This window comes from Diabrotica undecimpunctata, chromosome 4 (genome assembly GCF_040954645.1).
Source record: "Diabrotica undecimpunctata isolate CICGRU chromosome 4, icDiaUnde3, whole genome shotgun sequence".
In the NCBI taxonomy this organism is placed as follows: Eukaryota; Metazoa; Arthropoda; class Insecta; order Coleoptera; family Chrysomelidae; genus Diabrotica; species Diabrotica undecimpunctata.
In genome coordinates, this window is record NC_092806.1 from 16,940,386 (window position 1) to 16,956,920 (window position 16,535).

Below are 16,535 nucleotides of genomic sequence, written 5' to 3' on the forward strand. Positions count from 1 at the left end.
GTAACTCACCATGGAATAAGACATGAGAAAATTAGGCAGTGTCACGTGTAAACAACGTAATGTAAATCAGTGGCGGAGCCAGAAATTTTTGTCGGAGAAGGTCATGGGTATGGGTCTTGAGGGTGATTTTGATATAGGATTTAGATTTTTGCACCTTTCAGTGGCTGATCCCTAGAAATTTTTGTAGGGGGGGGTCATGAGTCTTGAGGGTGATTTTGACATATGATATAGATTTTTGCACCTTTACGATTGATATGATTTGTGCCTCATGTAAGGGAACATTTTGTTACTCGTTATTGAAATTTTTCTCACGAATATTATATATATATCACGTAAATATTATATAATTTTATAGAATGTATTCTTTTTGCCTATCTGATTTAGCAAATCGTTCTATGATCGTATCAACATCTAGAGAAATTTCAGTATGCACATTGATGAAAGCTAAAGCAGTTAAGCCTTCCTCCGAAGTTCTATTTTTAAGCCGAGTCTTTAGACGCTTAAGCGTAGAAAAACTACGCTCTGCTGTTGCTGCACTGACTAGCAGTGTAATTAATATTGGCAGAAATATTCTGATATTTGAATACATATGAATATCGCAGTTTTCTAATACTTCTAAAATAGAATCAAGAGATTTTCCATTATTCTGCAAAAAAAACTTTTTTTTCGAGTACCTAGGTCAAATAAATGACAAATAATTTATTATACATACAAACTAAAGTACAAAATCTATGGGAACATCCACTATGATGCATAAATAAAAATTACATACCATAGAGCTTTATTACAAGCCAAATATTACCAAAAAAAAATTGGGCCAATGTTTCCCCATTTTCAAAAAGATTATTTAAGAATTTTGTTGAGAGCGTATAACTACCACTGTCAGACATATAATACAAATAGACGTAGCTAGACGATAGCAATAGAGTAGTCTTTTTCTATTGGAAGGGCTTATCGACATGTGGTCGATAAGCCCTTCCCATTAGAAAAAGATACAGGGACTGTTTTGCGTCAGTTTTCTCTGTCGCACTGGGGGAAAGAAACGAAAAAAAATATCGAGAAAGAAACGAAAGGCAGAATTTACAAAACAGTCATCAGACCAATATTGACATACGCGGCAGAAACAAGACCTAACAAAGAGAGGACAAGAAGGATGTTAGAAACAGCAGAGATGAAAACACAATTGATGGTAAGACACTATGGGACAGAGCTAGAAGTACAGATATACGACGTAGATGCAAGGTAGAGAACATCATGAACTGGGTAAGAAATAGAAGAGTAGAATGGAACGATCATATAAACCGAATGACAACAAATAGAGTAGTAAAGACGGCAAGAGACGGTTCCCCAATAGGAAGACGATCAGTAGGAAGACCACGAAAACGATGGAACGACAACTTACTGGAGGCACGTTGAAAAACGGACAGAGTCATGTCTATATAAAAAGAAGAAGAAGAAGAAGAAGCACTGGGGGAACGATAATGTATTGCAGCGATCAGTCTATTTGTATTATATGTCTATGAGCGTAGCGCAGACAACCTGGTTGTGTAACATCAAGGATTGGACAGTGCTAGACCTCCGAAAAACAAGAAATGCAGGGAAAAAATCCAAGGAAAGAGAAGCATAGGGAGGCGTAGAATGTCATGGCTGCGCAACCTGAGAGAGTGGTACGGATGTACGTCAAATGAACTTTTCAGAGCAGCCGTCTCAAAAGTCCGAATAGCTATGATGATTGCCGACCTCCGCCGCGGAGATGGCCCTTGAAGAAGAAGAGACCTCCGAACCCTCATAAAAAAGCACAGGATAAAGATAAATTTACAGAAGATATCGCCAAATTTCATTATAGATGGCGCCTAAAGAAGAATTTTACGTCAGATTTTTTTTTGGAGTGTATTTAAAAATAACCTATCAATTAAAGAACCAACATTTTTGCATTAGTTGTTTCAAGATGTTAGTATACTAAAAACTTCAAAATTAACTGCAGTTTTAACCCCAACCTCTTTTTGTAAGTGATTTTGCAAATTTCAGGGAGCAATCGAAATATGACATTTAATAATTATTTTACTATATATTCACTGATGCAAGAACTTCTTGAAGAACTCTAACTCACATCTGTGGGTAAGAAATTTCTTCAACCATGACAAATAAAAACAATTGGGAGGCAAGTTTATCTATTTTTGCATTTTTTTAAAGAAAATACAAGATAATGCAAACAAAATTTTGGAATATATGAAACAGTATTTTACAATTTAACTAAAGGAGAGATAAGAGACACCGTCGACTATATATAGCAGAAGATGGTCGTTGACAATGTTTGTTGTATACCCATTTAAATGTTGATGGAATTAGCTTCCAAGTGATCTACAAAATTGACAATAATAACTAACTCTAATCGTCAATATTATTTTGAAATTATTGGTCTGTCATTGGCGGTTGACTAGAAGGACAAAAGAACAAAATCCTCAAATTATCATCATCATTCTAGCTTTACAACTCGGTAAGGGTCTTAGCCTCCTCAAGAATTTCTCTCCAATCGTCCCTATCAATCGCCTTCCTCAGCCAAGCACGTATTCCCATATTTCTCGTGTCTTCATCGATGTTATCAAAAAACTTTGTTCTAGGTCTTCCCTCTTCTTGACCAACTTCTCCATAGATTTGCCTTAGTACTTTTCTTTCGAAACATTCTAACATGTGGTCTCTGAACCATATATTAGGACTGGACCAATTATTGTTTTGTAGAGTTTTATCTTTTTATTTCTCGATATAATTGAGGACTTAAGAAGGAGATTAAACCCAAAATAGCACCTGTATGCCGTACAAATGCTGTGTTTATGTTTGCAGAAGAGTTGTTTTCAGTGTCGACGAGCATTATCAGGTATACAAATTCATTAACTGCTTCGATGACGTCGTTGTCTATAACAAGTAGCTGTAGGATCTGTGGTTGCATATTTATTTTCATGTACTTTGTTTTGTTGGTGTTTGTTATTAAACCAATTTTTGTAGCCGATTCTTTTAGTGCTACATACGCCTCTCGTACAGCGTTTTCCGTTCTCTCAACAATATTAATATCATCAGAATAGGCAAGGATTTGCACTGGGTTGTGGTGGTTCAATATATCATACATAATACATATATATTGAATGATGATATATCGGTGATTTGTGACATATATATTACAATTTACAGAGCCAAATTTAACAGTATAGGTACAGGAGATAGGGTCTTCCTGGCGCAGCCCGTTATTTGTCTTAAAAGGTTCAGACAGTTCCTCCTGGATTCATAATCTACATTCAACTTTTTTAAGAGTTAGTTTTGTTAAATTTACCAACTGATTTGATTCTCCTTTCATTGCTCTGAACATTACTTTTCTATTTACAGAGTCGTAGGCTGCCTTGTAGTCTATAAATATATGATGAGCATCTATGCCATATTGCAGTGTTTTTTGTAAAATTTGTCTTAGAGTTGTAATCCAATGAATTGTCGATTTACCACCTCTAAAACCAACCTGGTATTTTCCTATAATTCGTTCTTTATATAGGCGAGCGGTTTACCCCTCAAAAGACGCTTAGAAACCGAATATACCGACTAAAACTCTTTTTGCATTTCTAATGCACCAAACGTTTTTTATTCGATTCTATATATTTTTTCAAGATGAAATGTATTTTTTTTTAATTTTTGCAAGTGGGCCGGCAATTGTTATTAACAAATAACTAATACAAAAAAGCAATTTCACCGAATTGCTTCGGAATTAATTTTTTTAGGTGTATCTCATCAAAATAGACACTTTTTCTTTCTTGATAATTTTTCGAAAAATGCTTCCTTTTCGAGTTATTTGCATTTTTTTGTTGAAAAAAATGCCTTAATTAGTGATTTTTGGGATTTTTTTTCTAAAAAACTACTAAATGAATTGCAATTCTACAAATAGCTTTATAATCTTTAAACCGTCGAGTACAAGTTAGAATATTTTGACAAGGATAATTTTTTTCTCTCTTGCTAAAAACGTGGACCCAAATATTTCGAATATGCCTTTCGAGCAGTCTACCGCTAAGTGTGTACAGCGGTTGCGGCGATACAGGCGTGCGGCACGTAGAAATATTTGTTTAAATTTAAAAAATTAATTCAATACAAATATTACGTACAATTTATTAAAAAAAAAGATATTTCTAATTATTTTTATATAGACATATTATAATTAAAACAATTAAAATTAATTTTTTACAATGCTATAATAATGTAATTTTTCTTTTAATATATGTGGTGACTATATTATTGAATGTTTTATTACAGTGAAATACATTAAGCAATATATAATTAATTTTCATTGAAAAATATAATAAAATTAAAATTTAATATTAATTATACATCGTTTTCATTGTCAATAGTTTGAAAATTTTCGTCAACAGCAACAGGATTTCCATCTAATAAGCTGATTTCATTGTCTTCAATAAAGTCGTCTTTAACATTTTTACAATTTTCTGGTGTACATCCACATACTGCGCAGCATTCTAAATTATAGGAATGACAATTACAATTTTTCGTAGAACATTTTCCGGTACATGAGCAGAAATACTTTTGTAACATATCTAAACTAGTTTCGCCTTCAAAATAATTAAAATCGAAACAATTATTTTCCATTGTCCAACCATGGGTTAATGAATCAAGAGATGAAATAATATTGTTTTTTGCTTGAATCCATATAGCACCTCAACCGCTGTACACGCTTAGCGGGATACTCTCGAAAGGCATTCGACATATTTGGGTCCACGTTTTTAACGAGATAGAAACCATTTATCCTTGTCAAAATATTCTAACTTGTACTCAACGGTTTAAAGATTATAAAGCTATCTGTAAAATTGCAATTCATTTTACTTTTTTAAGAGTTAGTTTTGTTAAATTTACCAACTGATTTGATTCTCGTTTCATTGCTCTGAACATTACTTTTCTATTTACAGAGTCGTAGGCTGCCTTGTAGTCTATAAATATATGATGAGCATCTATGCCATATTGCAGTGTTTTTTGTAAAATTGGTCTTAGAGTTGTAATCCAATGAATTGTCGATTTACCACCTCTAAAACCAACCTGGTATATTCCTATAATTCGTTCTTTATATAGGCGAGCGGTTTACCGTTCCGTTATTTTGTTTTGGGGACTTTGTCTGAACTATATAAAGAAAGTGACCACGATACCATAATAGGACTACAGCAGCTCATAAAAAAACAGCGTATACAATATTCTTCATTAAAATATGTCAGCGTGTGGCATCATATTAGGCTAGCGGTTTACCCATATAAGCAGAGCATCAACCGACTAAAATTCTTTTTACATTTCTAATGTACCAAACCTTTTTTATTCTATATATTTTTCCAAGATGAAATGTATTTTTTTTTTATTTTTACAAGTGGGCCGGCAATTGTTATTAACAAATAACTAATACAAAAAAGCAATTTCACCGAATTGCTTCGGAATTAATTTTTTTAGGTGTATCTCATCAAAATAGACACTTTTTCTTTCTTGATAATTTTTCGAAAAATGCTTCCTTTTCGAGTTATTTGCATTTTTTTGTTGAAAAAAATGCCTTAATTAGTGATTTTTGGGATTTTTTTTCTAAAAAACTACTAAATGAATTGCAATTCTACAAATAGCTTTATAATCTTTAAACCGTCGAGTACAAGTTAGAATATTTTGACAAGGATAATTTTTTTCTCTCTTGCTAAAAACGTGGACCCAAATATTTCGAATATGCCTTTCGAGCAGTCTACTGCTAAGTGTGTATAGCGGTTGCGGCGATACAGGCGTGCGGCACGTAGAAATATTTGTTTAAATTTAAAAAATTAATTCATTACAAATATTACGTACAATTTATTTAAAAAAAAGATATTTCTAATTATTTTTATATAGACATATTATAATTAAAACAATTAAAATTAATTTTTTACAATGCTATAATAATCTTCTTTTAATATACGTGGTAACTATATTATTGAATGTTTTATTACAGTGAAATACATTAAGCAATATATAATTAATTTTCATTGAAAAATATAATAAAATTAAAATATAATATTAATTATACATCGTTTTCATTGTCAATAATTTGAAAATTTTCGTCAACAGCAACAGGATTTCCATCTAATAAGCTGATAAAGTCGTCTTTAACATTTTTACAATTCTCTGGTGTACATGCACATACTGCGCAGCATTCTAAATTATAGGAAATACAATTACAATTTTTCGTAGAACATTTTCCGGTACATGAGCAGAAATACTTTTGTAACATATCTAAACTAGTTTCGCCTTCAAAATAACTAAAATCGAAACAATTATTTTCCATTGTCCAACCATGTGTTAATGGATCAAGAGATGAAATAATATTGTTTTTTGCTTGAATCCATACAGCACCTCAACCGCTGTACACGCTTAGCGGGATACTCTCGAAAGGCATTCGAAATATTTGGGTCCACGTTTTTAGCGAGATAGAAACTTATCCTTGTCAAAATATTCTAACTTGTACTCGACGGTTTAAAGATTATAAAGCTATCTGTAAAATTGCAATTCATTTAGTAGTTTTTTAGAAAAAAAAATCCCAAAAATCACTAATTACAGCATTTTTTCAACAAAAAAATGCAAATAACTCGAAAAGGAAGCATTTTTCGAAAAATTATCAAGAGAGAAAAATTGTTTATTTTGATGAGATACACCTAAAAAAATTGATTCCAAAGCAATTCGGTGAAATTGCTTTTTTGTATAAGTTATTTGTTAATAACAATTGCCGGCCCACTTGTAAAAATAAAAAAAAAATACATTTCATCTTGGAAAAATATATAGAATAAAAAAGGTTTGGTACATTAGAAATGTAAAAAGAATTTTAGTCGGTTGATGCTCTGCTTATATGGGTAAACCGCTAGCCTAATATGATGCCACACGCTGACATATTTTAATGAAGAATATTGTATACGCTGTTTTTTTATGAGCTGCTGTAGTCCTATTATGGTATCGTGGTCACTTTCTTTATATAGTTCAGACAAAGTCCCCAAAACAAAATATATAAAAGCCCACTGCGTGTGTTTCATCTAAAGATGTGAGACATTAAAGAATATCCCTGAGTTGAGCTGCATATGGCCAATTAAAATACATTTTTAGAAGGGCCTTTAACCAGTGTATCTTGCCAGTCCTTACATATGGTTTGAAACTCTTACCATTGTCAAAAAAATTAGCTAGACAATTAGAAGTAACACAAAGAAAAATGGAATGCTCAATGCTTGGCCTAACACTGAGAGACAGGGTAAGAAACGAGGTGATAATTAAAAAGTCATAAGTAGATAATAAGCAAGCAGTTTAATTAAACCCAGCCTGTGAGACATTTTCGCCCCTAAGAATTACGTTCGGGTGTAACAATTTATTGGAGCGAGGTGTATTGACTCGAGTTAAAAACAAGAATCTCTCCAATGCTTCAGACCATTTCTTTTCCCCTATAGCACTCTGATACGCGATAGGGGCACAACTATCAGCCAAATGCTCTTCAGGTAGGAGTCCTGGGTAATAGAACTCCAACATGATACCCTATCCAAATAAAATTCAGGCTAGTGTTAGTCGCTTTATTCCTGTTATCTTCATGTGACTTATCCGCGAATCTAAAATTGCTTACTTGGGCCTCAAGTCTCTGTTCTTCGCAATTCGGAATTCGGAAACTTGGTGCTCAAGGGGTAGGTAGATAATGAAAGTGATATGAAAGTGATTAAATACTCTTATAACTTTTGTTTCTAAATGTCAATACTCTTTGCCATGTTTATTTATAAAAAAATATTTTTTTTGTGTTTACCAAGTCATTACTTTCAAGAATTGTAATAGCTTTTATACTTATTCTTGTGTAATTTCTTTAAGCTTCTTTTTTAAACACCACTATAAATTGAAAAGAACAAATTTTCATTGGAACTTTCTATTACTGTATTTAAGATGTGCCATAGGAAATATCATACCATACCAACGAAGAGTTAAACGAAAAAATGAATACAGCAGAGAGATAGTATATAGATTAAGTCTAGGTACAGCTGTGAATGTTTGATTCTAGTTTTATACCTATTTTTTTATTTATACTACAGTATTATCAATAATAGTGTATTAAATCTAATTTAGCAAATTTCTAAGACGAACTGGACTAAAGCAGAATTTTTGTTTGAGCGTAACTATCCTTAAATTTAACAAATAATATATATTTTTGCCTCTTGTATATGTAAGTGGATTAGATTAAAATTTTTGTCCATACGTTTTAATGTTAAATTTAAGATTAAAGTAGATAAATTAATTTAGATGTAATTTAGTTTTTTTACAATATGTCTAATGTAACAGATTTTAAAAATACTTTATTGTTGTTATTATTTATTTTTTTAACAAACCCAGTTTATTATATATTTTTGATGTAATGATGATGTAATACAAAAATTTAAATAAAAACAAAAATAGTTTCTGTATTAATAACTGAAATGTCAAAAAAAAAATTTACAATTTGAAAAAAAAATTATATTAAAAATGTTATGCTCAATATCCGAATTTGGCCATTTACCGAAATTTATACCCACAACGTGTTGTGAATTTCGTTTATTTCTCACATCCCGTTTTGAGTATTTTTGACGTGCACAGAACGCGTTGTGGATAAATTACAATGAAAAACTACGAAGGCCTTTGGAAACACAGACGAATTTTGCTTTATGGCCAATATAAATACCCACAAAGGGAAATACAGAAATCGGCATATCGAATCTTACCGGTAACACGAATTTTATTCAGTGTAGTTTCCTCTAATTTCTAATACAATGGGTAAATCAATATCTTCTTCTTAGAGTGCCATATCCCTACGGAACGTCGGCGACTACCATGCTTATAATATTTTTATACTGATCTCGGTCTTGCGCTACGTGTAGCAATTGGTCCGCTGTCAAACCTGTCCACTGCCGCAAATTCCTCAACCAAGAGAGTTTCTTCCGTCCTATCCATTTCTTTCCTTCGATTTTACCGTTGAGAATTAGAAGAAGGAACTCATATCTTGGTCCTTTGATTATATGTCCAAGATATTCTAATTTACGCCTCTTAATAATATTTAATAGAGTTCGTTGATGTCCCATTCTTCGAAGAACTTCTTCGTTTCTGGTTCTGCTAGTCCATGGAATTTTTAGTATCCTTCGATACAACCACATCTCAAACGCCTCGATTTTATTCATGATATCGGCGTTTAAAGTCCAAGTTTCACATCCATACAAAAATATGTATAAAAGTAAATCAATATAAAACCTTAAAAAAGGAATTCGAGGATGGATTGAGTAAACTTTACGTAGAGTCAAGTATTAGGTCTACGCTACTTTTAGAACAGGACTATAAAAAACTAATTTATGAGTTTAAAGAAGCACAAGAATTGCGAAGATACGGCAAAGAACTGTTATCTAAACATTATCGAAGACTCAATCGATATGAATTGTTAAACATTGAAAAAATGAACATCTGATAGCCAAAAGACACACTAACGAAGAGGAAATCAAATTTTTTGCTCATCCTGAGCAATTATTTGATATTGTGCAAACAGCCCACATAAATATAGGACATAAACGAGAAAAAGGGAGGCACATATTTTAGGTAGCTCTTTCTCTCTCTCTCTCTTCTTCTTCGTCTTCTTCTACTTCTTGGAGATCTTTCGATCTGTTTAATTCTGAAGCTGCCTCTGGTTAATTTCCTGGGAGGTAGATTGCCAACTATCCCTCCATCTTTTAGGTGGTCTTCTGGGATGTCTTGAACCGGGCTGTACCACATCCTTTTACGCTGCCTTCCCCATCTTACCATATCTTGAATTTTGCACTGCTCTTTAACGTTTGTATTTCTCACCCTATCTCTTCTTGTTTTGCCCACTCTTGTTCTTAGGGTTTTCATCTCGGCAACCCTCAGCATCTGTTTCGTTTTGTTGGTATCTTCGCGCACTTCTATGCCATATGTCATGATCGGTCGTATCTCTCTCTTCATCTGGCATTTTCTTGTCAAAAAGTCTTTAAACATATATTTTGTTGTGTATAGGAATGGAGAATGAGTTAAAGAAAAAATACGCAAATGTAACCCGAGAAATTATAAACTTACCGTACCTTAGTAAATGCAAGTTATGTCAGTTGAAGAAACAAATGCCAAAGACAGGCTTGGTTGTCAAGCCTATAATTTCTAAATATATGAACTGTAGATGTCAGTTAATTATAAAGAGCTATATATATATATATATATATATATATATATATATATATATATATATATATATATATATATATATACAAGGATTTCCACAGTTTTCACTGTATTTCTTCACTCAACCGTTTTCTCCAATTTTTCCTGTTTAGCCAGTCCCCTTCCTGTAGGTTTCTTCTACTCATTGCTTCGTCCACCTCATCTCTGAAAGATCTTCGGGGTCTACCTCTCTTTCTTCTTCCTATCGGGCTCCACTCTGTTATTCTATTTATCCACCAATTTTGGTCTGCTCTTCTGACATGTCCGTACCAGGTTAACCTCTTCTGTTCGATGTAGTCTATTATGTCGGAGTTCATTCCCATTCTTCTCTTAATCTCCATGTTATTTATTCTATCTCTTCTTGTTACTCTGCAGCTTCTCCTTAGGAATTCCATCTCTGTTGCTCTTATTTTGTTTTTGGTTTTCTTATTTATTGTCCAATTTTCACACCCATAAGTGAGGATACTTCTTGTCATGGTATTATATATTTTTTTCTTTGTTTTCATGCTGATGATTCCTGCTCCAGTTTTCTCATCATAAAACTGAGGTCATCCTCGTCTTGTGCGATCACTATTTGGTCGTCGGCAAAACTTAGCGTATATAGATATTCGTTCCTTATTGGTATACCCATTCCTTCGCACTTTCTTTTCCATGGTTTCAGGGTTTTTTCCAGGAATATTTTGAACAGGGTGGGGGATGTGGAGCAACCCTGTAGTAGTCCCTTTGTCGTCTTAAATGGACTGCATATTCCATTGTCCGTTTTGATAGCTACTTCGTTATTCTTGTAGAGTGCTTTTACCGCGTTTATTAATCTTCGTGGAACTTCGATGTCTTCCATTGCTTCCCATAACTTGGTTCTAGGTATTAAGTCATATGCCTTCTTAAGATCAACAAAAGCCAAATGGACGGATCTATTTTTGGCCACTCTTTTTTCTATTAGTTGTTCGACCATGTAAATGTGATCTAAGCATGCTTTCCCCGCTGTGAAACCTGCCTGGTCTTCTCCGATTTTATCTTGTATATATATTTCTAATTTTTCCTTTATGGTCTTTCCATACAGTCTGCCTATAGACGATATAATGCTGATTCCCCGATAGTTTTCGCAGTTTTTTCTTCTAAAGAGCTAATTATTTTTAGATATAAAAAAATAATATTAATCATATTATAAGTTGACCTGATAGATATGCAAACAAAACCCGACGGTCCATATAGCTTGGACTGGCACTTGGTTGATATTTTTTGTCTAGTAGGTGCTCCATGTTTCTTGTAAAGTTATAACGGCCTTGAGTTTGCCAACTTGGTTATTGTAGAACTAACTACCATGTGGCCTGGTCTGAAAATAGTTCACGGTCTACCAAGACACTCACAAAGTCAAGGCTCTGTAGAGAGGGCTAATCAGGATATCCGGGATATGTTGATTACCTGGCTAAAAAAAATAATAATACAAAATGGTCCGAAGGGTTGAGATTTATACAGTCGAAGAAAAACAGATCTTTTTATAAAGAAATTGTTAGGAGCCCTTATGAGGCCATATTTGGCAGCAGACAAACAAATGGTTTAGAAGAATTTGGAAAAGAAGAATAGAACAAGACTTGGAAGAATTAATAAATAGCATTAAAAACGAACATGATGATGATTATTTAAAAAAAATGGAGAAGAAAACAACAGTGTAGAAACCTGCCAAGAGAATTTAGAGAATCAAGACAAATATATGAATGAATCTTAAGAAATCCTAGACAATAATAACCTGATTAAAAATAATGAAGATGCACCCAATATACAAGAAGGCAAAGTTGACGACAATTTTAATAAATAGTTAGAACCCAAAGAAGTAAGAGAATATTGAAAGAAAGAGAAGAATCATATAAAAGAATATAAGAGTTTAGGCATCAAAGATGATATTTGAGTCAAATAAAAGATTTGCTCCTTTAAAAAAAGGGACTAATGTTTTGATTTAAGTGCCAGATGTTGATAAAGATCGATTAACTCCAAGAAATTTATTAGCTATTGTTTCTGAAATTAATAATGATGGATTGTACAAACTCAGTATTGAGATTGGACCACTGGAATAATTATTTTCAAGAAATGAACTCCTTCAAACCGATTCGCAATTCATGTTTGAATCAAGTGATATTAGTAGTAAAAAAATACCCTTGTAAACTGCAGCAAATATGTCATCCAAAGTTTCTGGTCAAGGTTTTCTCAGATGCAACTGTAAAAGGTTTTGTGGCGACAATAAATGTTCCTGTAAACGAAGGACCAAACATTGTAATTCAAAGTGTTATGGATCGCTGACATGCAAAGATAAATGAAGAAATTGGGTTCTAAAAATTTTTGTGTTTAAAACTTATTTTTATCTGCATTTTTGAAATAAAATTAGAAGTTTCGTTATGTGGGTATTTGTATTTTTATTTACATCATTTAGCATCATTTACATCTTTTATAGCCAACATTTTTACTAAAGTATTTTTATTTAAACTTTTTAAATAAAATTAGAAATTTCGCTTTGTGGGTATTGCCCATAACGCGAAAAATCGTTGTGTGTCCTACGGTCTTAGTAGTTTTGCATTGTGGGTCTTCGCATTATATCCACTACGCGTCCTTGCACGTCAAAAATACCCGAAAAGCGATGTGAGAAGCGATTGTTCCGAAGCTATTTACTTGTGGCATTTTAAACTAATTATTGTTTTAATGGGAATAAGCCACAATAGAGGGTTAAAGTGTAAGTTTATAGATATAGTTTATAGATAGAGCTTATATTTCACTGAGCTCACTTACTTTTTGTAATCTTCTTACATGAAATATGGCTTAATTCCTATAAAAAAGTTATAAATTAAATTTTGAAAAATTCTTTTATTAATTTAAATAATTTTACGTTGTATCTTCTATATCTTCCGTATCTTTAAATTTTGATGGTGTAATACAACAATGTATGTAATAAATTGGTTTATTAATTTTTTAATAATATAATAGATTTATTTATATTATACTGTTTTATATCTTCTGAAATTTATTAACATATCCCAAAAATCGTAAAAATAAAAAAATACAAATATGTTAAAGTTAATAATATTCAACTAAGTAATAAAAAATCCCAATTGGACATAGATTGGCAAAAAAACAATCTGGCAAGGCAAAGTAACACAAAAGTTTTCGTTTCAGTACTTACCCCCTCTACATGCAGCTCACTTCCGCGGCAGTGAGCGGGTAAGTTGGCAGCAATGTGTCAGAAGCAAGAGTATTTGCTATTATTAAAAGGTAATATCCAGGAAAAGCCGGATAAGAAGAAAAAACACTATCTACTTAATAGACACAAAGTACTTGCATAACCTTGTGACGTAGTTCTTATAATAATAACTATATATGAACTGTTGAGGCTCTTTGACGTAAAAGTGAAATAATATTATGGACATACAAAGTATGTAAGGTTAAGCATGTCCACAAAATTAAGAAAAAATTGATAAGTGAAAGAAACACTGTTGAATTATCCCCATTTTCAAAATCTTAATTGGACAAAATTTAAATTGTACGGACCTATAATATAGAGTTTGAAGAACCTTTTTGAAAAAGTTTACCATGAAAAGCTTGTAGACATACTAGAAATCAAAAATGTCGGCAGTCGTGATATCAAAATTATCTCTTATCTATATTAAAATCAATCTACCAAAGTAAGAAATGACAACCAGACATTAAAATGCAAGAAAATAAGTCCGCTAAGGTTGCATATTATCCCCGCTACTCTTTAATTACAGTGAACACATATACAAGAAGCGTTTTGAGATTTTATAAAGAGTATATTTATAAGTGAAAAAATGAAAATAAGTCTTTTTTATTATTATAAATATTACTTAACGGTTTTTGGGATATCGTTTATCATGTATGACCCTGTATATATCTTATATATTTAGATGTAAGCGTACTTTTGAAATGAACCTAGTAAAAATAAGATAAAAATTAACTTTTTATTGTCAAGATAACTTTACAAAAGAAGTAGGTATCTCTACAGTTATGTATTTTTACTAAACATATGTTAAATGTTAAATACACCTGTAATTTCTTGGTTTTAGTAACAAAGTTTAAGATATGTCATTCTAAAAAATATTTTTTCGTATTTCTAATTTTCTTCAGAAGATGTGCGTAAGCAACACACGACAAAAGGTATTTGTTATTCAAAACATTGGGTTTTTTTCTTTTGAAAGCTATCTGGACGTATTCGTCGGTGACACTGTAGCCTTTAAGCTTACTGTGCTTACCTTTATGGTACCCATTCCAAAATGTTTTTACCTTCTACCAATTTGTAGTGGTCTTTTGTCTTGCGCAGTCACAAAAAATATGTCTGACTGTCTCGGTCTCTTTGTTGCATAATCTGCAGCTTAGAACTCCATTGTCTATTCCCATTGTATTTAGATGCGTTTTTACTGGCTCATGGACAGTTAGTAACCCTGTAATAATTTTGAGCTGCTTTCTGTTCAATGTTCGCAATTCTGCAACTCCCTTTTCGCAGGTCTGAGTAATGAAACTCTTCCCATGAGTTTGTGTGGAAATTTATTCCTAGTATTCTTTGTTCTTTCCGAGAATCCAGTCTCTTATTAGGATTTTGATTGTGCTTTTTGGTATACCCAAAAGTATCTTGTTTTCGATTCTCTTCTGGCATGTTCATCGGCCTCGTCATTGTCGTCTATTCCTTGATGGCCTCGCACAAACAAGTTTTACACTTTTGCTTTCTGCTAGGTTGTCAAATTCTTCGCGACATTACGACCTTAGTTTGGATGTATTCCTAGCATTGACTAGAGCTCCCAAGACTGCGTGACTGTCTAGATATCGATCCGCTTATTTGCATAAGCCCTCATATTGATTATTATTGCACATTGCAGGATTTTATAGATCTCTGCCTCTGGAATACAGATGTATCCTTTCTCAGTGAGATAGAACCATTTACTATCTTGATCGATTTCCAACCAAGAAATTAGCATATTTTCTATATTCTGATTTGCACGCTCGACGAAACCTTAAGTCCTATCCTTAAAATGTTTTACGATATCTGGTTCCTGGTATATTCTATAAAGTTACAAGTTGTATCGTCTTCTCTACACTCCATTGTCATTCACTGCTTCATAGATTCGCCTTAGTACTTTTCTTTCGAAACATCCAAACATGTTTTCATCACTTTTTGTTAAAGTCCAGGTCTCTAAACCATATGTTAGGACTGGGTTTTATTTTTGTATTTCTGGATATAATTGTGGATGTAAGGAAGAGATTGAGCCCAAAATAGCATCTATTGGCCTTGCAAATTCTGCGGTTTATCTCTGCGGTAGTGTTATTTTTAATATTAAGCATGCTCCCAAGTATACAAATTCGGTCACTGCTTCGATGACGTCGTTTTCTATAACAAGTGGTCGTAAGATTTGTGGTTGCGTGCTTATTTTTCTATACTTAGTTTTGTTGTGGTTTAATATTAAACCCATTTTTCTAGCTGATTCTTTTAGTGCTACATACGCCTCTCGTACGTCGTTTTCCGTTCTCCCAACAATATTGGTATCATCAGCATAGGCAAGGATTTGCACTGATTTATTATATAGTAAACCGATGGTTGTGTTTTGTCACATACGTATTACTTTTTCCAAGTCCAGATTAAACGGTATACAGAAGAGAGGGTCTCACTGGCGCAGCCACTTATTTGTTTTAAAAGGTTCAGACAGTTCATCCTGAATTCGTACTCTACATTCAACTTTTTTAGGATTTAGTTTTGCTAAATTTACCTACTGATTTGGTATTGCTTTCATTGCTTTAAGTATTTCTCTTCTATTTATAGAGTCATAGGCTGCTTTGTAGTCTATTAATATGTGTACGCTGCATTTAGAAGCGTAATTCCTTTGTGGTTAGAGTATTCAAATAGCCTTTTTGGTGTATGGTGCAAAGTATTCCAATATTCCAATTATTGAAGAGTGAATTCTGTATCCATACGGCAATCTATTACAGTATTTATTTATTTATAGTTATTATTATTATTGTTTTCATATTGATATAGATATAGTTTTTTTTTATATTATGTAAGTGTAGAGAAACATGTTTAAAACAGTTTTGTAAAGTTATCATTAATATATATTTTATGTATTTTTAATATTGATTTTCTGTATATTGTGTTTTGTTAAAAGATTTATATAACTTTGTTTACTTTTCTTAATAAAAAAATGATTACAAAAATTTATTCTATTATTAAAAAAAATTATTTGAACTAGACGAAGTCATCATCATCAGTCTATTTGCCTTTATTCCTAGGC